Source organism: Stenella coeruleoalba, assembly GCF_951394435.1.
Source record: "Stenella coeruleoalba genome assembly, chromosome: 18".
Classification (NCBI taxonomy): Eukaryota; Metazoa; Chordata; class Mammalia; order Artiodactyla; family Delphinidae; genus Stenella; species Stenella coeruleoalba.
The window spans coordinates 59,202,273-59,226,522 of NC_137164.1; the positions used below are offsets into that span (position 1 = coordinate 59,202,273).

Genomic DNA, 24,250 nt, shown 5'->3' on the forward strand with positions numbered 1-24,250 from the left:
TGGCTATTGTAAACAGAGCTGCAATGAACATTGTGGTACATGACTCTTTTTGAATTATGGTTTTCTCAGGGTATATGCCCAGTAGTGGGATTGCTGGGTCGTATGGTAGTCCTATTTTTAGTTTTTTAAGGAACCTCCATACTATTCTCCATAGTGGCCATATCAATTTACATTCCCACCAACAGTGCAAGAGGGTTCCCTTTTCTCCACACCCTCTCCAGCATTTATTGTTTGTAGATTTTTTGATGATGGCCATTCTGACTGGTGTGAGGTGATATCTTATTGTAGTTTTGATTTTCATTTATCTAATGATTAACGATGTTGAGCATTCTTTCATGTGTTTGTTGGCAATCTGTATATCTTCTTTGGAGAAATGTCTATTTATGTCTTCTGCCCATTTTTGGATTGGGTTGTTTCTTTTTTTCATATTGAGCTACTAGAGAATGGACTTGAGGACACAGGGAGGGGGAAGGGTAAGCTGGGACAAAGTGAGAGAGTGGCATGGACTTATATATACTACCAAATGTAAAATAGATAGCTAGTGGGAAGCAGCTGCATAGCACAGGGAGATCAGCTCGGTGCTTTGTGACCACCTAGAGGGGTGGGATAGGGAGGGTGTGAGGGAGGGAGACACAAGAGGGAAGAGATAATGGGATATATGTATATATATAGCTGATTCACTTTTTTATAAAGCAGAAACGAACACACCATTGTAAAGCAATTATACTCCAATAAAGATGTTAAAAAATGTGTTAATGCTCTATTGTAAAAGGTGATAAATATGCAAATTCAAATGGGCCATTTAACCAGAGAAATAAAAATTACAGGAAAGACTAAAATGGAAATGCTAGAAATAATAACCAGAGTAAGAGACATGAGAGGTGCTTTGGATGTGCTCATCTATACTCTAAACACTGTTGACAAAAGATTCAGTGAACTTGAAGATCGGTCAATAGAAATTGTGCAAACAGAAACACAAGGAGAAAAGTGAGTGAAAAAGTACCAAAAGACACTATCCAAAACTCATGGGACATTGTCAACCCATCTAATATATGTGTAATTTGAATCTCAGAAGTGTGGGGGAGAGAAAGAGAGAGAGAGAGAGAGAGAGAGAAGGGAATAGAAGAGATATATGAAGAAACAACGGCTACAAACTTCTTAAAATTAATTACACACATCAAACCACAAATCCAAGATCATAGAAAACTAATGAAATGAATATACAAACTAGCACATCCATGCAATTGAATGATTGAATGAATAAATAAATAAATAAAACGTCATAATAGCTAAACTGAATGAGCCCAAAATATGAATCCATACTTGCATAAATAAAAACTGGATAAATACATGGAGAAGTGGCAACTCTTTCTTACAGAAGAATTTTGCCTCTTAGATATAGATGAAAACAGAAAACCCCCTTTAGAATAACTTAAGAAAAACTGTTGCAGGCAAGATCCACTGGTGGATGATAAATTTAGGGGATGAATGTGTAAGCAGAAATAGAGTATTTGCATAATCTCAAAATCTCTCTCCAAAGCACTTAATAAGTTCCAAGGAAAACAGTAAGTTTATATCACGGCAGATACCACCTTAAACAAATTATTGAGATTAATATCACCAGTAACATATACAGACATAATGTAGCCCCTGATAGGACACAGTAATGAAACACAACCTTCCTGCTATCTTTCTTAAATTATACATAGCCTCAATTTAATAATAAGAAAGTAATGAGACAAATTCAAATTGAGGGACATTCTATATAATAACTGGCCCATATATTTCAAAAGTTTCAAGGTTGTGTAAGACAAGAGAAGACTGAAAGCTGTCAAGACTGGAGGAGGTTAAGGAAGTGTGACACTAAATGCAATGTGGGATTCTGGGTTGGATCTTGGCCAGAAAGGATTATTAATGGAAAAAACCTGGCAAAATATGAATAAATTCTCTAGTTTAGTTTGTGGCATTATACCAAAGGTAATTTCTTAATTTTGATAATTGATCTACAGATAGGCAAGATACTAACATAAAGGGAGTTGGGTTAAAGGTTTGTGAAAACTCCTTGTGTATTTTTACAACTCTCTGTAAGTCTAAAATTATCTCAATATAAAAAGTTTAATGTATATTTTTATATTAGTCAAAAATATATACATTTCACTAATAGAACACTATATGAACAATGAGTCAAACAAATAATGACAACATCAACAATAATGAAATTTAACACTGAAACTTAAATAACAGATTTTGGTAAATAATTGGTGTTCAAGAAATGGAAAAAAAAGAAAAACACTTATAATCATGATTAAATATACTAAGCTTTGACTCGGCCAGACATGGAACTATCTCCTTAAAATAAGTTTTTCTCCCTTAAAAGGAAAAAGCTTAATTTGGATAAGTAGATAACATTTATTTGAGGATGATGCTATTTGGTGATAACTCCATATGAGACACAATTTCAAGTATTAAAAAAGATAGATAGTAAAAGGTATTCAGAGGAATAAAAAATCTTAATGCTGATCCACAGGTAGAGATATATCACTTATAAGAATCAAAAATTAAGGGAGCCAGAACAAAAAATATATAAAACAATAACTGCAGAGATGAAAATCTATGTACCTAGCAAAAGAAAAGGTGGGAGAATACTTTTATTATATAGGAAAACAGATATATTTACTTTTATAATTCAAGAATTAGAAAAGTGAATGTGTGGGTAACCATCAAGATAAACTAGGATGCTAAATCAACATTTCAAATTCATTGTAATGTGAATACTAAGTATCAACTTGTTTCACTGTTCCCAGAAAATAGATTATTGCCACTTGCTTACAAACACTGATAGATCTGTTTCAGTGTTCAACAAACACTTGGAGTTCAGTTCAGTGCACTGTGTAATGTGAGAAGTTAGAAAGCATGACTTGTCACAATGTAACAGAGATTTATAAGAAAAAATGTTTAGTGTATTTAGAGATATTTTATCAGAATTGATTTTTAAAAATGGACCTGCTCAGAAATGGACAATGTCTCTTATACTGAGCTAACAGGTGAACTGTGCTTGTTTATACTACAGCTGTTTGTCAGTACCTGGAAATAAAATATTAGATATGCAAACTGCCTAGAAATAAAGTGAATCTACATGAAACTTAAACTGGAAATAATGTGGCGCAATTTCAGATTTTTATTTTCTTTTGTGGAAAAACTACAAGCAGAAAATAAATCTAATTAAAATGAGGGAAAATGTATAGCTGCCCCAGTAAATATTTCTACACATTTTGGAATAACAAATAAATGATACTGGATTTATCTCATGACAATATCAAAAGCCAATCTGGAAATATGTCCTCGAAATGAAACAAGGGCACCTGAATGAGGGGAAAAATTAAGAGTATGATGTTTCTGTGTCAAGTATTGCCTGGCTTTTCTTCTATTGCTTTTGTATGTCAGCGCGTTTTTAAAAAAATGGGGAAAAGAGATCAATTGGAATGAGTCATTAGTTCTTTAAATGAATCATTGCAAATTTCATTCATTAATATATTCCCAACATTTCAAACACCAGACACTTTGAAGACAGTCAGTAACTATGAATCGAATGGTCAGTTTCCCTTTTTGACTAGATTTATATTAACTCTTCTTGCATATTAAAATATTGTTTCTAAATTATCTACCCCAAACTTCAGGGTTGACGGTACTCAAGCCTTCCTATTCCTGATACTAGTTTATCTTTGCTTTCCTTAACTCCCTCTGTTAGAGTTCTAATTGGGGGAAACATGCTTTAAGAGGCTAATGCAAAGAAGAAATATATAAAAAAATATAGGAGCAAGGGGAGGAGATATGCGGATATATGTATACATATAGCTGATTCACTTTGTTTCAAAGCAGAAACTAACACACCATTGTAAAGCAATTATATTCCAATAAAGATGGTAAAAAATATATAGGAAATATAGAGAACTGATGGTGTTTGGTAAAGATTTTAAAAATCACTGATTTTTAAGATGTAATACTAATAGCTGTGCAGTCATAATTAAACAGAAGTAGGATATTATCTACTATTTATGCAAATATTCTATAAGCAGCACTAACAAGAATTTCACTATTTTCTAATATTTGCATTCTAAATTTGAAAACTGTTCATGCTTTATGATTAGGTGACACCAGTATATGCAATATTAGTCACACAAAGAAGAGAGGCTGTCTTTGAGGGGGTGGAGTAGAAGGAGGGTGGAATGCATCCACCATGTTGAAATTAACAATCAATGATTCATGCCTTAAGCCCCAGAGAATGGTGTTAGCTCAGACTTTGCAGGTAGGGAAAGCAGACCTGTTCCCAGAATAGGTATCCATCCTCTTCAAAGATGAGAGAGGCTCACTATGGTCAATTTTTCAAGTGGTCTTTTGGTCTCTTTTTAGGGATAGTGCCATATTAGGGTCTGACCAGTTAATCATTCAGAGGCAGCAGCAGCTAGGTCCAAGCCTTTGGGTCCAAATGTAGGCTCCAACCTTGCCATTCTGTTTATGTAAGAAATGAGCCAGTTTTGGCTTAACTGATATCAAAGCCTGGTTAAAATCTACTGGCAGAGCAATTGAGCTGCAACCTTGTGCCAAGAACAATCTGGGCTTCACCTATGAACAGGGATGGCATCCTTTTCACCCACCAGGAGGGAGTGGACAAGTCCCAAATCCCCACTTCACCACTGATTTTCTTAGAACATCCTTTGTACCACTTGTTTTAGTTGGGTAATATGAGAAACAGGTATCAAGATGGCATTAGACACTCAAGAGGTACAAGAGATTTACTGGGGTAAATGCCTCTGAAGGAAAAGAAGAGGGGGCTTAAGGAGGTTGGGAGAGCCATGAGACTACAATGAAGATCTGATCTTTGTGAAGGAGAGGGAAAAAGGAAAGGAAGCTTTTAGACTACAAAATTGATAAATCTTGGGGCAGGCCACCCCAAAATATGCCAAGGTGGCATATTGATTATTTTTTTTAACATCTTTATTAGAGTAAAATTGCTTTACACTTCTTAGTTTCTGCTATATAACAAAGTGAATCAGCTATACATATACATACATCCCCGTATCTCCTCCCTCTTGCGTCTCCCTCCCACCCTCCCTATCCCACCCCTCTAGGTGGACACAAAGCACAGAGCTGATCTCCCTGTGCTATGCGGCTGCTTCCCACTAGCTAGCTATTTTACATTTGGTAGTGTGTATATGTCCATGCCACTCTCTCACTTCATCCCAGTTTACCCTTCCCCCTCCCTGTGTCCTCAAGTCCATTCTCTATGTCTGCGTCTTTATTCCTGTCCTGCCCCTAGGTTCATCAGAACCATTTTTTTTTTTTTAGATTCCATATATATGTGTTAGCATATGGTATTTATTTTTCTTTTTCTGACTTACTTCACTCTGTATGACAGTCTCTAGGTCCATCCACCTTGCTACAAATAGCTCAATTTCATTTCTTTTTATGTCTGAGTAATAGCCAGGACGTGGAAGCAACCTAAGTGTCCATCGACAGATGAATGGATAAAGAAGTGGCACATATATACAATGGAATATTACTCAGCCATATTGATTACTGTGAATTAAAGTTACTTGAGAAAAAGCTGGTACAAGAAGAAAACTCTGACCCCCCTCTGTTCTCTTTGAAAGCAGGAAACAAAGCTCCAACGGGAAAGTGTCCTCCCTATGCTGGGAAGATGGATGGCATCCTTATCATCAGCAAGAGGGAATTCAAGGCCAAGAAAGCTGTATAAACAAATTTTGTTACTTCTTCATTAATTTGCTACCCCAAGAAAAACCCCTTTGTTTTGTCAAATCTTCACAAACAATTGATTCTTTGTCTAAAAAGACATAGAAACAGCCTGCTTTAGTCACTTCTTAGGTTCTATACCTATGGGGTCTCTGAATGTACGAAGTTAAATTTATTTATTTTTCTCCTGTTAATCTGTCAATTTGATTATGAGATCAGCCAAAAGAACCTAAAAGCACAGAGGAAAAATTTTCCTCCCCTACACAATGCAATATGAAGAAAATTTGGCAAGGCTTATATAGGGAGTCCTCGAGCAAAAATCACCTATCAGAGGAAGCCCACAGCTCACAGGAATAGACATACGATACCATCCCGCTGTGCTTGGTCACTGGTTGGAACAACCATGGGAAGCATGTTCTAAGCACCACCACAGTGAAGAATTCACATTATGGCAGCAGGGCCCCATTGATCCATATTTCTCCTCACAGTAGGGTACATGAGACTACTGTGGACTAGCTCATTTGAAGCCACCAGAACTGATGATGGCAAACAGAAGCAACAAAAAACAGAAAAAAAAAATAATGTTAGGAAGTATAAGAATCTTCAAATCAAAAAGGACTTATAAGGTCAAGACCCCAGAGAGAAAGGAAGCAGAGAGGGGAGTACAAACTTCGATTCTGATTCTGCCCTCAGGGTACCTCCTAATGTAAAGCGGCTCTTTCATTCTCAGTGCACCTGAGAAAAAGCAGCTGTTACAAGTTTAAGAGGTGGAACAAAAGTGACAAATCTGGTGCGTGGGGGATTTTGAATATCAGTGCCTGCCAAGAGATGTTTGTAAAATAGAAAACCAGTGGTAAAAAAGGGATATTTTGAACAACTGCATGCCAAAAAGTTTGAAAATGTAGATGATATGGACAATCCTTGAAATAACACATGTACTTATCTTTCCAAAACTGACACAAGTAGAAACTGAAAATCTGTATTCTCCTAAACATATATAACATAATTCATCCTTAATTTAAAACTTTCCCACAAATTTCAGGACCAGATGTCTTTCACTGGTGAAATTTTCCCTATGATCTGGTTTATGGGAAAAGACACTTTGAACTTTAAAATCCAGAGACATCTGTGCCTACTCCAAAAGAAACAGCTCGGTTTGAGAACAATATACGCCTGTATGTTTAAGAATTCTGATTACTGATTACAGAGGCTCTGTATCTCAGGAAAAATAATAAACAAATATAACACTTCAAAGGTCCATAGACTCCGTGCCAGACACTTATGAAATAACAATAAGAGTATTATAATATGTAAGGAATCTACCTAAATTCAATTAAAAAATAGACATCATGCATATATCTGTATCAATTAAAGAAACTGAACCTATAGTTAAAATCTGTCCTGTAAATAAAACTGCAGACCCAGATGACTTCAACAGTGAATTCTACCATTTAATGAAGAAATAATACCAGTTCTTCAAAAATTCTTCCAGAAAATAGATGGGGTAGAACTATTTCCCAAATATTTTTACAAAAGCAGTAATATTCTGATATTACACTGGTAGAGGAACATATCATGAGCAGAAAGACCTCATCAGGAAAAATAAACAAAAACTACAGCAAAATATTCCTGGTGGTCATAATATGAATTAAAATATGGTTTTATCCAAACAATAATCTAAATCTGTAATGTCTAAAATCTGGAATAAACAAATGTCTAACAGAAAAGAATGAACTACTGATACATGCAACAACATGGATGAATCTCAAAAGCATTAAGATATGTGAAATAATTTAGATACGAAAGACTGCAAATGGATTGACCGTATTTTTATGACATTCTAAGAAAGGCAAAGTCTATGAAGTAAGATCAGATGTGAAAGGACAGACTTGGAAGGGGAGACATGACTGCAAAGAAGCAGGAGTGGACATTTTAACTTGACGGAAATGGTCCAATTATAGTGATGTAAAATTATAGTGATGGTTGCATGACTATATATATTTTTCAAAACTTTTTAAATTGTACAAATATAATTGATACATTTTGCATGTTTTTACATCTAAAATAAATATATTTTTAAAGCATATGACTTTAAGGGTTTGCTTGAACAAACTTTTAATTTTATATATAATATGACTTGGGAAAACATAAATCTAAGCATTCTAAATTAAAAATAGCATCATAGATCAGGCTACTTAATACAGCTAGGTTAGCAGTTTCTCCATTTCTCCAGACCCAGTGTATACTAGCCTGACATTCTAAAACCTACTCAAAATAGTTTTTTGGAACATAGTGGAGGGCTTTTTTATTTCATTCGTAGAAGAAATATGGTTCTAAGCTAAAGAAATAATGCTGAACATTTAGTCTAAGGAATGAAACAAGGGATTTTCCAGGAGACCATATCAAAGGATAGGAAAAGCTGATACAACTTAAATGGGGAGAACTAAGTGAGTTTGAACATTATAGCTTCTCTCTCTCTCTCTCTCTTTCTCTCTCTCTCTCTATATATAGCCTCTATATATGTGTATGTGTGTGTATATATATAGCCTCTCTCTATATATATATCGTGAATGTAATATAATCAAATCTTTTTGTAATTTTCCTGAAAGCAAGTTAGTTAATTTATGCTGACAGAATGTCAAAACAAAGTCTGTAGTAAACAGATACAATTCTCACTGTGCTTTGGTATTCTTCCACATTTTATCATTTCAAATATGTTTTTTAACATTCTAATTATAAGACATTTTTTTAAAAAACTACTGAAATTAGAATTTCCTAAGTGGAAGAACAGTGTGGATTTGACAAGAAGAAAACTATGAACTCTGAGTTGAAGCTCATTATGTATTTGGATTTCTGTTCCCAATGCAAGTGGTAAATTTCTTCTGCCTTTCTCACATAACAATTAGTGTTGTTATTTGCTGCTTTATCATAATGCTATGTACATCAATTATCATCCAAACCATCTAAAACTGCAAAATGAATGACTGTAGTATACTGTAATTTATTGATTAAAATTTTCATTTTGTGTGTCCTACTGCTGAATATAGGATGAATTCATCCTACTTATGATATTTATCCTACTGGTGAATGCAGTCCTTTGCTCCACTGAGATGTCAAATCCTGCAGGGTATCATGTTGAGCTGGAAAAACCTAAGAATAGAGATGATTTGAGTGAATGTAGCATTGTAATTCTTGCACATTCTTCTTTGCCAATACCGTGCATGAGGATTTAGAGTTAACAAAATAAAGAAAAACCATTTGTCAGTTTAAAAAGAATAAGATGGAATGTACTGTTAATATCATGCTGACATGATAAAAAGCCCTCAGTCAAAGATCTAAACACTAGGAAACCTAAAAGTTATAAATAGTGTTCTTTAAATGTGCATTTTTGGAGATATATATATAAAAAATATAATCTTCAAAAATCAAACAACCCATATGCTAAGTGAATGAAGAATAATGCTGATAATATACTTGTGCAAAGGATTTAACTGGTTAAAGAGAGCAGACAAAAAGAAATATGAGCATTGTATAGGACTATGTATGAGTTAAGTACAACAAAAATTTACTAGTGCAAGCAGCATGGAATCCTCTTCTTTTGTTTTGCTCCCATTATAATAATAAGGATACAGTTGGGTTTTAGAATCCAATTTTTTTGCTGATGAATGTAGAAAGGCAGTATCTAAATACTGATACACAATGAAGTGGACCAGCATTAAGAAGGAGAAGGAGAAGGAGAAAAAGAAGGAAAAGAAGAGAAGGAAGAGAAGGAGGAGGATGAAGAAGGAGAAAAAGAAAGAAAAATCACCATAGGTGTCCTATGTTAAGATTGGGCATTTGCTACAGACCTGTGCAAGAAATGCTGGTAATACACAGGTCTGTTGATCTTACTTATGAATGAGAAAATAAAATGCTTTTATTTGTTCTATATTTCTCTTCCTCTTTCTCTTTCTATCTCTCTCTTTCTATATGCTCCCCCTCTTCTTACAAACCCTTATTATCACACGATGGCTGCAAAAATGCCAGGCATCATGCCCTCACAATGTAATGTCTAAATGTTGAAAGGGGCATTTTGAAAATTCTCTTTTAAATGTCAAATGTTATTCATAGAGTATGTTGGAAGGTTATTTTATCCTAGATTCTAAAAGCTTTTGAATGTCAAGTGTTTTGCTTTCAGAATATGAGCTAAGTAAGTGTTCACACATCTCAAAGAACTGAGATATCCACAATACTAGAACAACAAAGTAGTAGTCATCATGAAAAATTTGTTTTTAAATCATTGGTAGGGTTTCAGAAGGTGAATCATACAGAAAATATGTTCTATATCATTTTCAGTACAAGAGGAGAAATAACTGTAAACTAGTTTTCTCCAAATTTAAGCTTTAATAAATATACGACCCATTAAACACGCCTGGAAAAATACTTCATTGCCAGTGAAGCTTGAGAAATATAATTCATATCCACTTATTTAGAATTCCTGGCAGCCGTGCTATAGAAAACATTTTAATGTTTTCAACCCACAGAAATAGTATATTTGTGTATGTGATAATTGTTAACAAAATATTCCTTCAATTTATGAAATAATAATCTTTAAGAATAAAATTTCTACCAAACTTTGAATTAAATATGAAATTGTCTTATGATGATGATGATTCACTAAATATTGCATGTTTTCCACCCTCATTACATATTTGGTGACAGTCATAACTAGATTGACGATAATATATTAACAAATGGTCTAAACCTAACTGTCCATTGACAGATGATGGATAAAGTAGATGTTGTACATATATACAATGAAATATTTCTCACCATTAAAAAGAATGAAATAATGCCATTGGCAGCAACATGGATGGACCTGGAGATTATCATACTAAATGAAATAAGTCACAGAGAAAGACAAATATCATATGACATCACTTATACGCAGAATCTAAAACAATGATACAAATGAACTTATTTACAAAACAGAAACAGACTTACAGACTTACAGGAATATTTTGCTGTAGTTTTTGTTTCTTTATTTTTCCTGATGAGGTCTTTCTGCTCATGATATGCTCCTCTACCAGTGTAATATCAGAATATTACTGCTTTTGTAAAAATATTTGGGAAATAGTTCTACCCCATCTATTTTCTGGAAGAATTTTTGAAGAACTGGTATTATTTCTTCATTAAATGGTAGAATTCACTGTTGAAGTCATCTGGGTCTGCAGTTTTATTTACAGGAAATCTTTCCTTACATCATAGGTTACCTACAATCCCTTTCCCTAAAAATACCCCTATAATCCACACACATTGCCATTTATTGCTATAAATTCCCATAATGCACAGTGTTTTAATCAGTGTTTCATTAACTGATTAAGTGAAGTTATTTTCTTTTATTTCAATATTTTGATTATCAAATATTATGGTAGAATTTGAGGTGGTGAAGAAAGCAGTTCTTTGCCTCACAGAGTAATGAAGGAGACAAGATTTTCTACACAAAAGTAGACTGGATTTTAAAGTCAGGGACCAGATGGTAGGAGAGACATTAAATACCTTCTTACCTATTTAATATGGTATCTCTTTCATAGAGTAAAGCCTGGGTATGCCAAAAGCAAATGCCTAGGTTGACTTTACCTCCATCCCATTCCATCTGCTTTTTAATTAGTGTCAATCCCATCTAGATTTTGGTATTAATTGCTTATGAGTATTGGCTTCTAATGCTATTGAGAGTGTTGGCCTTCTTCTGTATTTGCATAGTTTTTTTTAATGATAAGTCAGTAGTGGATGAATTAGTTAAATTCCATTTTAAACCTGAGAAGGATGCCTGTTAGATTTTAAAGGTTGGATAATAAATTATTCAATGAAGTAGTACAAATTATTAATTAAAAATCCATGTGAGATAAAGGTAACTTCGTTTATTCTTCCAACTAACAGTTTAAGTGCCTACCACATGCCGGGCATGTTTTGATTTTTATGGTGGACCAAGAACACATGTTTTTAGCTTCATGACATTTAATATTTATGGGGAAGCAGATAAAATATAATCACACGAAAGGAAAAATTTAACTCTGGTTAGTACAATAAAAAGTGTGGTGTACGGTAGCATATTATGAGTGGATATGGTCTAGTTGGGGATCTCAGAGAGAGTAAACTGACATATAAAGGATGAATTGGGGCCAATTATCACAGGAAAGAGGAAATCGCCACAAGTATGGATGTACAAACGTCTGGGGTGGAATGGAGCATGGTATACTAAAACTGGTAGAAAGAGAGTGAGGTGGATTACTACTGACAAAGGGGATACCCGCTAAAAATGCTTGGGGAGTCTTATTGGTTACGTTAAATACTTTAATTATTTTAAGAGAAACTTGATGCCATGACATTAAAAATTTAGTTTTTAATATGACTATATTATCTAGAACTGTGGTTTCCAATATATTAGCTACTGTGCTTGTCAATAAAGTTGCACTAGTTGTTTCTAACTGTTCAATAGCTACATGAGGCTGTTGGCTACCACAGTGGACAGCACAAATATAGAATATTTTCACTATGGCGAAAGTTCTACTGGACACTGCTAGTCTAGAGAATACAGTGTGAAGTACGTAGGAACCCAGATGGGTAGAGTGAACCCAGCAGCAAGGTGTGTGGTTCCCCAGGTAAGAGACAGTAGGAGTTTAGTGTGTGTATTAGTTTACTAGGGCTGCTGTAACAAAGTAGCACAAACTGCGTGGCTTAAAACATCAAAAATTTAGTGTCTCAAAGTTTTGGAGGCTATAAGTCTTAAATCAAGGTATTGGCAGGATCATGCTCTCTCTGAAGGCTCTAGCAGAGAATCTGTTCCATGCCTTTCACTTAGCTTCCAGGGTTGCCAGCAAGCTTTGGCATTCCTTGACTTACAGACATATCACTTCAATCTCTGCCTCTGTCATTGCATGACCTCTTCTCTGGGAGTCTATGTGTTTTTGTCTCTTCTCTTCTTATTAGAACCCCAGTAATACTGGATTAGAGCCCACCATAATGACCTCATCTTAATTTAGTTACATTTACAAAGACACTGTTCTCAAATAAGATCACATTTACAGGTACACAACATTAGGACTTAAGCACCTCTTTTGGTGTGGGCAGAATTCGACCCATAACAGTATGGAGTGAAGAGAAGTCGACAGATATGAAGAATATTTAAGAAGCAGATTAAATATAGAGAGGAGTCAACGAAAAGTATATTTTAAAGAAAGTTATTAGAAGGACTTATTCATAAGAGTTGCTCAAAGATCATCAGTTCTATCTCTTACACAAATAACAAAATTTAGCCTATATATATAGGTCACTGGTCAGAAGATGATCAGGATACTTTTTAAAGAGCTCCAGACCTTGGAGGCTGGGGGTGGAGGGGTTGTAAAACATTGTGTTCTTTTCTTTCACCTAAATTTCTAACTCTCTGAAGTTAGAGACAGAAAAATCAAAGAATCCTATGCCTGACTCTTTCCTGGGAAATTCTGAAAATCAGAGGCCAGTTTCATCTCCCTGTAACAGAGATGGGAGAGTTAATGTGAGATGACCAACATGGGGCAAAGCTATGTGTTTTCTGTGGGCTTATCTAGGTCCTCTGGAAAGAACTCAAGTTAGAAATTTTTTGAAAAACCCTACCCAAGAGGACTGGCTTTGGAAAAGGGGCATCAAAAGGAAGGGTTGATCTCAGATCAGGACATGAGGGAGACATATATGATCTACAGGGGAATTAACAACAAACAGTAAGTTTAGCTCCCAGATAACAAAGTTCCAAAGAACCTACAAAAGTAACCCACAAGAGAAAAATGTATTTGAACATTTGCAATTCAGGATGTATGAATGGATACCTGATGTGAAATATGCAGGACACTCTCTAATATAAAAATATTAGAAAATATACACTGATAGTGTGTAGGTACTATAGAGATCTTCCATGTTAGACTTGAAGTCCATCTCTCTCTTGCCTTAACAAATATACATCTTCTACCGAGCTGGAAAAAGGAATTCTACTTGCTAGGGTCATTTCAAGTTTTGGAAATAATGAACATTTGTCCATAAAATACAATGAATTTGATAACATCCTTCATCAAGTTCTGAAAATTTAATATGGAGACCCAATGTGCATTGGGTGTTAAGGACTGGAAAAGTCACTCATAACTTGTGAACTTTAATATGTAGTGCATGAAATAGATATGATGCAGGAGATATTTAAGCTACCATAACTTCCATTCAATAATCTGCCCAAGACATGTCTATATATCTGGATAACTCAAAATAAAACAAACACAGCAAAACTAGCAAACATCAGGAATACTTTCAACATTTGCATATCATCTGGAGTGATTTGAAACAGGATAATATTCTATTTCTTATGAAAACTTTTATGGCAGTCAGTTCTACTATTCATTTGTTTAATTATTATCTAACAAATATTAATCAACTATAATGTGTCAAGCACCTGTTTATTCAGTGCATTCTCCATGGACCTGCTGATTACAGGGACTTTTTAAAAAATTCTCAGTGACTTTCATGCAAGAGTCTGGCATCCTGCTGTAATTTGTTTCTTTATTTCTAGCTACCACATGTTCACTTCCATAATTTTAGTTTTAGTTCCTTGTCCATTACATTCATATCATATTTAATTCTTACATCAAAACCATTTGATAAAAATATTATAATCTCATTTAGAGATGGGCAAACATATGTTCAGAAATGCAGGTGACTTTCTAAACGCTGTTAAGTAAAGCAGGGATTAGATACAACACAGATTCATTCCATAGTCTTACTTCTTAATTTCACGTGTAATATCTTGTTTTTGATCTATTCTAATTCTGACTCTATCTTGGATATGTTCCAACTTTTGTGACAATAACTCTCCCATCTAAGCTCATGTCTGATCCCTGTTTTCACATTCAGAACCAATCTGTCTGGGTTTGCTTCTTTGTTTTCAGAACTTGGATAGACTGCTCCCTTACTTCTCATGCCTCTTCTTGTCTTTGATGCTCATTTCCATGACTACATTCTGCCATTGTCCTATGAAATTCTAATGAAAGCAGCTGAAGGCATGAGGGACAATCAGTTCTTACAGATCATTTTTGACATTTGCTATGATGAAAAAGAAAATGTCCCATCTTAAAGAATATATCATTTATCAAGGAAGATAACTGTTAAATCAAAACTAATATAATGAAGCAAAATATGGTGGGACTAAAAAAGATACATACACATGTTATTGTTTTCTCTGGGTATATGCCCAGGAGTGGGATTGCTGGATCATATGGTAGCTCTATTTTTAGTTTTTTAAGGAACCTCTATACTGTTCTCCATAGTGGCTGTACCAATTTACATTCCCACCAACAGTGTAGGAGGGTTCCCTTTTCTCCACACCCTCTCCAGCATTTATTGTTTGTATACTTTTTAATGATGGCCATTCTGATGGGTGTGAGGTGATACCTCATTGTAGTTTTGATTTGCACTTCCCTAATAATTAGTGATGTTGAGCATCTTTTCATGTGCCTCTTGTCCATCCATATGTCTTCTCTGGAGAAATGTCTGTTTAGATCTTCCACCCATTTTTTTAATTGGGTTGTCTGTTTTTTTGATATTGAGCTTCAGCAATCTCACTCCTGGGCATATATCCGAAAAAAATGATAATTCAAAAAGATACATGTACCCCAATGCTCATTGCAGCACTATTTACAATAGCCAGGACATAGAAGCAACCTAAATGTCCATCGACGGAGGAATGGATAAAGAAGATGTGGTACGTATACACAATGGAATGTTACACAGCTATAAAAAAGAATGAAATAATGCCATTTACAGCGACATGGATGGACCCAGAGATTGTCATATTGAGTAAAGTAAGTCAGACAAAGACACATATCATATCGCTTATATGTGGAATCTGAAAAAATGGTACAAATGAATCTATTTACAAAACAGAAATAGAGTCACAGAGGTAGAAAACAAACTTATGGTTACCAAAAGGGAAAGTGGTGGTGGGGAGATAAATTGAGAGATTGGGATTGACATATACACACTACTATATATAAAATAGATAACTAATAAGAACCTACTGCATAGCACAGGAAACTCTACTTAATACTCTGTAATGAACTATATGGGAACAGAATCTAAAAAAGAGTGGATATATGTATATGTATAACTGATTCACTTTGCTGTACAGCAGAAACTAACACAACATTGTAAATCAACTATACTCCAATAAAAATTAATTTAAAAAGACACACAGGTGAAAGAAATTTTTAGAAGTTACATCACCATACTTTCTCATTATTTCTTTTATTCTTTGTACCATACAATTTAGAACTTAATATATGCTGCTCAGAGTTATTTTCTTTTGTATTATTGTTACTCTTGTCTTCCTAACTAAATTACAAATAAAGTGATACTTTTAACCTAACTACATACCTAAGATAGTGCTAGATAACTATGAAACACTCACTATACATTTGTTGATTGATCATCACAATTAAGTGTTAATGATATATTCCTTGGAATCAATTTTTCACAACAGACTAATGTAATCTTTAAATATTAAGTAAATATTCTTAAACCAAGTGAGTATTTAAAAATGAATTCCATATCCGCAGATTTGAATTTCACATAGAAATATAAAATATTTTTGGCATATTTTGTTAACTTAAAATTATCAAAAGTTATAAAATAAATGATATAAGATCCACATGTTTAGAAAGAAAAATTTTGGAAGCCAACATTGTAGAAATTAAGATGCCTGATTTATAAAAGTATTTAGAACATTAGAAGAATACTTTTAAGTCATGAATAATAATGAATAATGTGAAACTTATTATCTTTCACAAAAGTATAAGCCAAAGAGCAGCTGCTCTAGTCAGAGTCATCAACATGCCATGAAATTTATAAAAGAGGGGACTTGTCAACAGTATGTGTCATGGTCTGTTTGAACACAGCTGCAGTTGGGATTTTCAAGCTGACACCCATCTGGATAGGACTATGATGCCTTCCTGAAAGATTTTCAACAGAGCCCAAATGACCAACAGAGTAGGTCAAAATAGAAGGACAGATGGTAAAATAACTGAACAAGACTTGACAATTTTCAACTGCAAAAAAAAATCTTACTCCAATGATTTCCTAAAATTACCCTAGTATATGAATTTAATGCCCTATAATAAAGAACTTGCTTGAAGTTTTGAGGAAAAGGGAGTTATAGGTGAATAATAGACGGAAGTGTTCTTTTTTTTTATAATATTTAGAGTCTATAGCACTATTCCTGACTTTAGGATCTGCAGAGTCATTAAGAAGATCCCCTTAGGAGCCAATTGTTTAGTCTCTGCTTTCAGCTAAAATGTATCTTTAATGTGATTGAAGACTAGACACATATTTAACATTTTAAGTGATAGTTTCTAAACAAAATGTGCAAATTTATATCTCTGACTTTCACATTCTAACACAAAACCAATATTTTGTAAATATTCTAGGTATCAGATTTTGAATTGAAAGCTCATATTATATATTGAATACATACTGCATAATAAAAAAACTTAGCACAGATTTTTAAACCACTAAAAAATGCATGTTATAACTATATGTTTTATATATATAGAAAATGCATGAATTTTCTCTGCTATAAATTATGAGATGAAAAAAATGTATACTTCATGGGTTTTGTGTGTGATTATACAGTATAAGCTTATTTTTTTGTTAAGGCAACTAGAATATACCTAGAAAATTGCTGGAGCATTCATATATTATTAGCATAATTCAAAATATTATAATTTTCCTATTTAAAATACTGCATTTGAATCCCATCTTATATGTACATTATGCTATACAATTTACATATTAAAAATTCCAAAATTACTAAAATAAACAATTTTCCTAAATATAAAAGTTTCTTTCATAATTTTACACATTGTAAACCCATTTATTTACGATATAGTTTCATAGCATTCACTGAATTTACACACTTTAATACTTGTCAGGCATTTTGTCATCTGCACTGAAACAATGTTTGTATTTATGTAAATTTAGAATAAGCTATAACTCTACTGATTACTATTTTTATTATTTTTTGAAATAGCACTAGAATTTATGAAGCTGTGTGTATGTGTTTCACCAATATTACTATTTCTCAAATTGTGACTGCCTTTAGTGCTTGCACAATATTTTCTGACCTTCCTCAATAGTTGCAAACATTTACCTTTTGAGGGAGCAAAAGGCTTTGGAGAGAAAAAAAACCATCAACCAACTCATCTATACATTAAAATCAACAAGTAAACATTTGGTAAAGAATGGAATCGAGAACTTTTAGCTGTTCCTCTATCAGATTATTTAGGTTATTCACTTGAAGGTCCTGAATTTCTGTTTCATTATTAATGCAGAAGGAACAATCTGTGTTGTTTTAAAAACTCAAAATAGTAGATTTATGTAAACTACTACAAAGTACTTTGGAAACTGCTGTCATTTTAGTTTGTATCATGATGTGATTGCAAGTTAACGGGAAATATGTTTTAGATAGTATAAAATAAACTTGGAAGACAAATAATCTGAAGATAACGTGAAAAGGAAAATTCCAAAACGTATTGATCAAAAAAGGATGTGTGACCTAAAGTTCTGTCATAATTATCAAAGGAAATTTAAAGGATTAATATAACAAGGGATTAAATAAATGAAAGAGAGGCAGAAACAGACCATCTAAAGACAGTTGAAGGAATACAAAGTACAGCAATAAGTTCTGTGCTAATTATTAAACCCTGGCATTTTAGCATCTAGTTGCTAATGCAAAATAAAATATACATTTTTTATTCCCTCACCCAAGAAAATATATGTATTAATTGCAGTAGCAAACTTAAATAAAAATTTATCATGCATATGTTGTATAGAAAAAATAGCTTAAATGTATGTTTATAAAGAGTTATGTAAATAACCATCATTAAAAATCAGTATAAAACAAATCCTACTGACTTATTTTTCTTGGTACTTAATAAAATATATTACTCAAGCCCCACATTATATGTGAAATACTCCTACATAATTTACACTTACACCTTTCTTGTTAGCATTTTCACAGATGGGTAAAGAAAACACACTACCTAAGTATTTTCCACATACTCAGTGCTTTTGCATCATGCTTCAGGGCAATCATTTTCCATTATCTTGGTACAAGGTATATCCAGATCTTAGGCACTGAAAAATGCCTTTAGAGTGCATATTCTGTTCACCACACACAGAATTGCTTAATTCTACACCAAAAGTTTTTACCGATACCTAAAATCACTTCCATGTACAAAAGCAAACAATTAGCACTTTATTCCACTGCCTGGAATATTTAAACTCAAATTCTCTGAAGTGTGTAAAACAACTCTTCAGGATCTGGCCCTTTCCTTCCTCTCCAAACTTTCTTGCATATTATACTCCAGTACCAGAACGACTTCCAGTTCCCCAAACTATAGTATTTATCTTGCCTCACTGCTTTTGCACATGAGAAAAGGCCATATTTATCATGTACATTCTTGTTCTCCAGAGTTCAATGTAGAACTTAGCAAAGCGAAAGTACTTTATAAAATTTACTAAAAGAAAAAATGATTTCTGATAAAATATATTAAATGGAGATTTACCCAACATTTAATTTGAAGAAGTATTTTGATTAAATGAAATTAAAAATAAGTGAAATAACAGAAGTGGTCATTTGATAAGCAAACAAATGCATGCTAAATGTTTTTGTTACCACTCTTTATAAGTTCCATTCATTTGTTTTTGTTTTTGTTTCTGCATCTGTGTATGTTTGCTTGCTCAGCACTCAGAAATCTATTTGATATACTGTAAAGTGATAATGTTTTTTGAGTAACTATTTCATATTTGTCGTTTCCTGAAAAGGCTCTTTCAGAACATTATTACAGAGTTGTATTTATATTATGCACATGACATTATATGTGAAACTCCGCTGATTAATCATTAATAGTGGAAATAAAAGGTAAGAATGAAAAAATACCATAAGGAGCTTATTACCTATTTTAGAAAATGAGCAAGATCATCATTCTATTAAAATATATTCTATCATAAAGATTTAAATAATATTCTACATGAATACCATGGATAGTTCTCTTAACACACGAACTCTCACACAACATAACCCAATATATTTATTGTTTGGTGGTCAGAAATTAATGCCCAGCATCTCCTATCTTATACTTTTCCTACTCAGTGGCCCTCAACCCCCACTCAAAAATAAATTAATCCAGCAAATGATCAGGAGGATAAATGTAATACATGAGAGTGGATGTGCTTCTTCATTTTAATTAGTTCTATATTTGAAAATTCCTTGTTTTGGTACTCTAAACCTTCAAACATACTACAATTTTGTTGTGTATGTTTGTGATTTTAATTATCATATGCCTAACTAATGCATTATCATTTATCGTGGGCAACATTATATCCAAATACTATAGGATTTGTCAAAATACAAAACAAGAAAGCACAGTAATAAAGTTTTCTAACAACTGGGTGGATTGCCAATGAGTACTTAACTCTCTAAACTAACATAAGAATACTAATGTACTAAACTAGTGTAAGAAAAAGTGAATTGCTTAATATATATTAAGATATTCAAGTTCATGTAAGTAGCTTCCAAACTGATCTAGTTTATAGAAGCATGGTCAGAAAATGCATTATTAGAAGTTTAAAACATGCTACATAATCACTTTTGTCATCCTAGTCTATGAAACATCCCAATATATTGATTCTCATGACTGTCATTTTTCATTAAGGAAATAGAGATATAACCATATTAAATAATTTCCCCAGTTTCAAACAGAGAACTTTAGCTGAGCAAACACAGGAATACTACTTTTTCTGAGTTTAACTTACTTGTTCTTTTTCTTATATGATGCTGCCTAAACTGTGGGTTTTATATAATTTTGGCTTTGGAGCAGTTTGCCAAAGAACTAGAGAAGGTTAAATTTTTGGCAATTATGAGATAAAATATTTTACTGTTTCACTTATTAGTAGAAGTTACTCTAGCCAGAAGTTGTGATAAACATTTAAGCTTTTTTCAATGTTGAATATACATGAGTAACTAATTTATTGTGTGATATAAAATATTTTATAAAAAGAGTAAGTTTACTGAATACAAATATTATAGAATTGGCACTTGGCAATGGGCAAAAGGAAAAAAATGCTACTTTATCTATAAAATCTTCAAAAGAAAGAAGCTTCAGAAAGGGATTGCATTTTCTTATGAGTTACTGAACTTGGCTTTTAATTTGATGAACCATGGCAGAAAATACTTTGATGTAAAAGTATAATCACTAACCCTTAGGCAACCAGCCCATAGTACTTTCCCTTTCAGAAGTGTTCCAATAAACTAAACATATTTAAGTAATCTCAAGTTTATATAAATTTCACTCCAATGGGAAAAAACATAATGGACTCTGCTTATATTTAGGATGTAGAAAGAACATGGCTATTCTAACTAAACAACCCGTTGGTGAAAAACAAATTGAAAAATTATTTACCTTGATTCGAGTTTTTGGTGATAAGTTTCTATATTTTCATCCATTCCATCCATCAGCTCCTATTTATTGAAGGTATATTTTTCATCAGGCACTATGCTACCTGTTGGGGACACGAACATGTTTATTTAGGACACAACTTCTTTTCACATAGAAACTGAAAGTAACTGAGCAGAAAGGCAGAGGGATGGTATTTAAAACTGAATAGCCTGCAGATACACAGATAATATGGCCAAGGAGTGAAATCAAAAATGATATATGCTTATCTTAAAACTTACATTTTAATTTAAACAATCTTCTACAATCCTCACTCAGCCCAGCGACACTGGTCTCCTTGTTATTTCTCAACACCAGGCATTGCGTCTTTCTCTCCATAATTCCAAAATATTTGCAATAATTTTGCTTGAATCACCGTCTCAATGAAATCTACCTTCTCCAGAGTGTTTTAAGTTTTAACCCCAAAGTTATGCTCCTCATCTCATGTCTAGTTTCTTGACCCACTCTCTTCACGGCAGTTATTTTAATAACAAAAAATATTAATTTTGTTTACTTCCTCTGAATCACTCAGTAAGATATAAGCTACAGAAATGAAGGGATCCTTGCCTATCATTTTCACTTTTTATAACAAATTGTTAGAACAGTGATGATCTAATGAATGAAGTCATACAATTATACACTTGTTTGTCAATCTTTGTATGGAAGACAGAGGCCTCTTCCTTAAATATAGCTTTATGTAAAATATAGCTCTTCCTTAAGTATAGACTTAAGTGTAAAAATAAATATGACTAGTATTCTGCATAATCTTTGTTGAATCAAGCTTGTCTATTTTGTCTCATTTAAAATTCTGGGGGACTTCCCTGGTGCCACAGTGGTTGAGATTCTGCCTGACAATGCAGGGGACATGGGTTCAAGCCTTGGTCGGGGAGGATCCCACATGCTGCAGAGCAACTTGGCCCATGTGCCACAGCTACTAAGCCTGTGCTCTGGCACCCATGAGCCACAGCTACTGAAGCCCGTGTGCCTAGAGCCCATGCTCCACAACAAGGAGGGGCCACCGCAATGAGAGGCCTGCTCAGTGCAACTAGAGAAAAGCCTGTGTGTAGCAATGAAGACCCAACACAGTCAAAAAAATAAATTAAAATAAATAAAATAAAATAAAATGCTGGGGACTTCCCTGGTGGCTCAGGGGTTAAGAATCCTCCTGTCAATGCAGGGGACACGGGTTCAATCCCTGGTCTGGGAAGCTCCCACATGCCACAGAGCAACTAAGCCTGTGCACAACAACTACTGAGCCTGCACTCTAGAGCCCGTGAGCCACAACTACAGAGCCCGCATGCCACAACTACTGAAGCCCGTGTGCCTAGGGCCCAAGCTCCGGAACAAGAGAAGCCACCGCAATGAGAAGCCTAGGCACCACAACGAAGAGCAGCCCCCGCTTGCCGGAACTAGAGAAAGCCTGCTTGCAGCAACGAAGACCCAATGCAGTCATAAATAAATAAATAAATAAATAAATTTATTTTTTAAAAAATGCTGGGTTTTAATTTCATTGCAGAGAAGTGAGAATGCAAAGATCTTCTACAGTAATATATCTATGTGCAAAATACATAGGATGCCTGAAGAATCTCGAATTGTGGGCATATTACATTATTATTTAGATTTGGGGGGAAATAGGCCTTGGCCTTAGGGTGTACTGGTTTCAAGACATTTGTACACATCAAGCAGAGGAGAATATAGCTTTTATAGAGTCAAAGAATCCCACATAAAATGAATGGAAAACAATAAACGAATTACTTCCTATTTTTCCAGGCTTTGGAAACATTCTGCAATTGTCATAAGCACATCCAATGTGACTCATATTCCTCACTTATTGTTTTTACAGAGCATACAGGTCAGATTTTTATGGGGAAAATATTCTCTTTACATTTATAATGCATTCATAATGTATATCTAACTGTATTTTAGCTTATTAGATAAATGTTTTTGTCCTTTTTTCTATGATCTTCTGCTTTTACAGTGTTGTAATAAATACAGCTATTTACTTTTATATATCTCGGTAGAATGCCTATTATATTGACAGTCAGAAAAAGTAAGTATTATTAAATTAGATTTAACTAAGCATCCATTCCAAGGTTAAAAGTATATGGCCATAGTTTTGGACAGAACACTTTATATCTTCTCTACTATAGTACACATAATTTTTCTGGAAGAATTCATCAAAATCTATCTTTGAATTAAGCCAAAACAGAAGAGAATAATTTATCAAGATTGAAACCTTTAGTATGACTTTTTAAAACTACCGTTTTTGACCTTCAAGATGGAGGAGGAGTAAGACACGGAGATCACCTTCCTCCCCACAAACACATCAAAAGTACATCTACACGTGGAACAACTCCTACAGAACACCTACTGAACGCTGGCAGAAGACCTCAGACCTCCCAAAAGGCAAGAAATTGCCCACGTACCTGGGTAGGGCAAAAGAGAAAAGAAAAAACCGAGACAAAAGAATACGGATGGGACCTACACCTTGGGGAGGGAGCTGTGAAGGAGGAAAAGTTTCCACACACTAGGAAGCCTCTTCACTGGCAGAGACAGGGAGTGGGAGCGGGGGGCGGTAGTTTTGGAGCCACAGAGGACAGCGCAGCAACAGGGGTGCGGAGGACAAAGCGGAGAGATTCCCACACAGAGGATCGGTGCCGACCAGCACTCACCAGCCTGGGAGGCTTGTCTGCTCACCTACCGGCGCGGGTGGGGGCTGGGAGCTGAGCTGAGGCTCTAGCTTCGGAGGTCAGGCCCCAGGAAGAGGACTGTGGTTGGCTGCGTGAACACAGCCTGAAGGGGGCTTGGGTGTCACAGCTAGCCAGGAGGGAGTCTGGGAAAAACTCCAGACCTGCCTAAGAGACAAGAGACCATTGTTTCAGAGTGCGTGAGGAGAGGCAATTCCTTCTCTGTCTGCCCACAGAAGGCAGAGTACCGCCTAAACGAGCTCCAGA

General features: G+C 34.4%; 1 long non-coding RNA gene across 1 annotated transcript in view; it reads right to left on the reverse strand.

Annotated features, from left to right (window-relative positions):
- LOC307176663 overlaps positions 1-24,250 on the reverse strand; it is a 148,543-nt gene that overhangs the window by 82,642 nt on the left and 41,651 nt on the right. The window contains exon 2 of the long non-coding RNA XR_013824860.1: positions 21,264-21,363. This is a non-coding gene — a long non-coding RNA (uncharacterized lncRNA). The remainder of the gene's footprint in view (positions 1-21,263; positions 21,364-24,250) is intronic.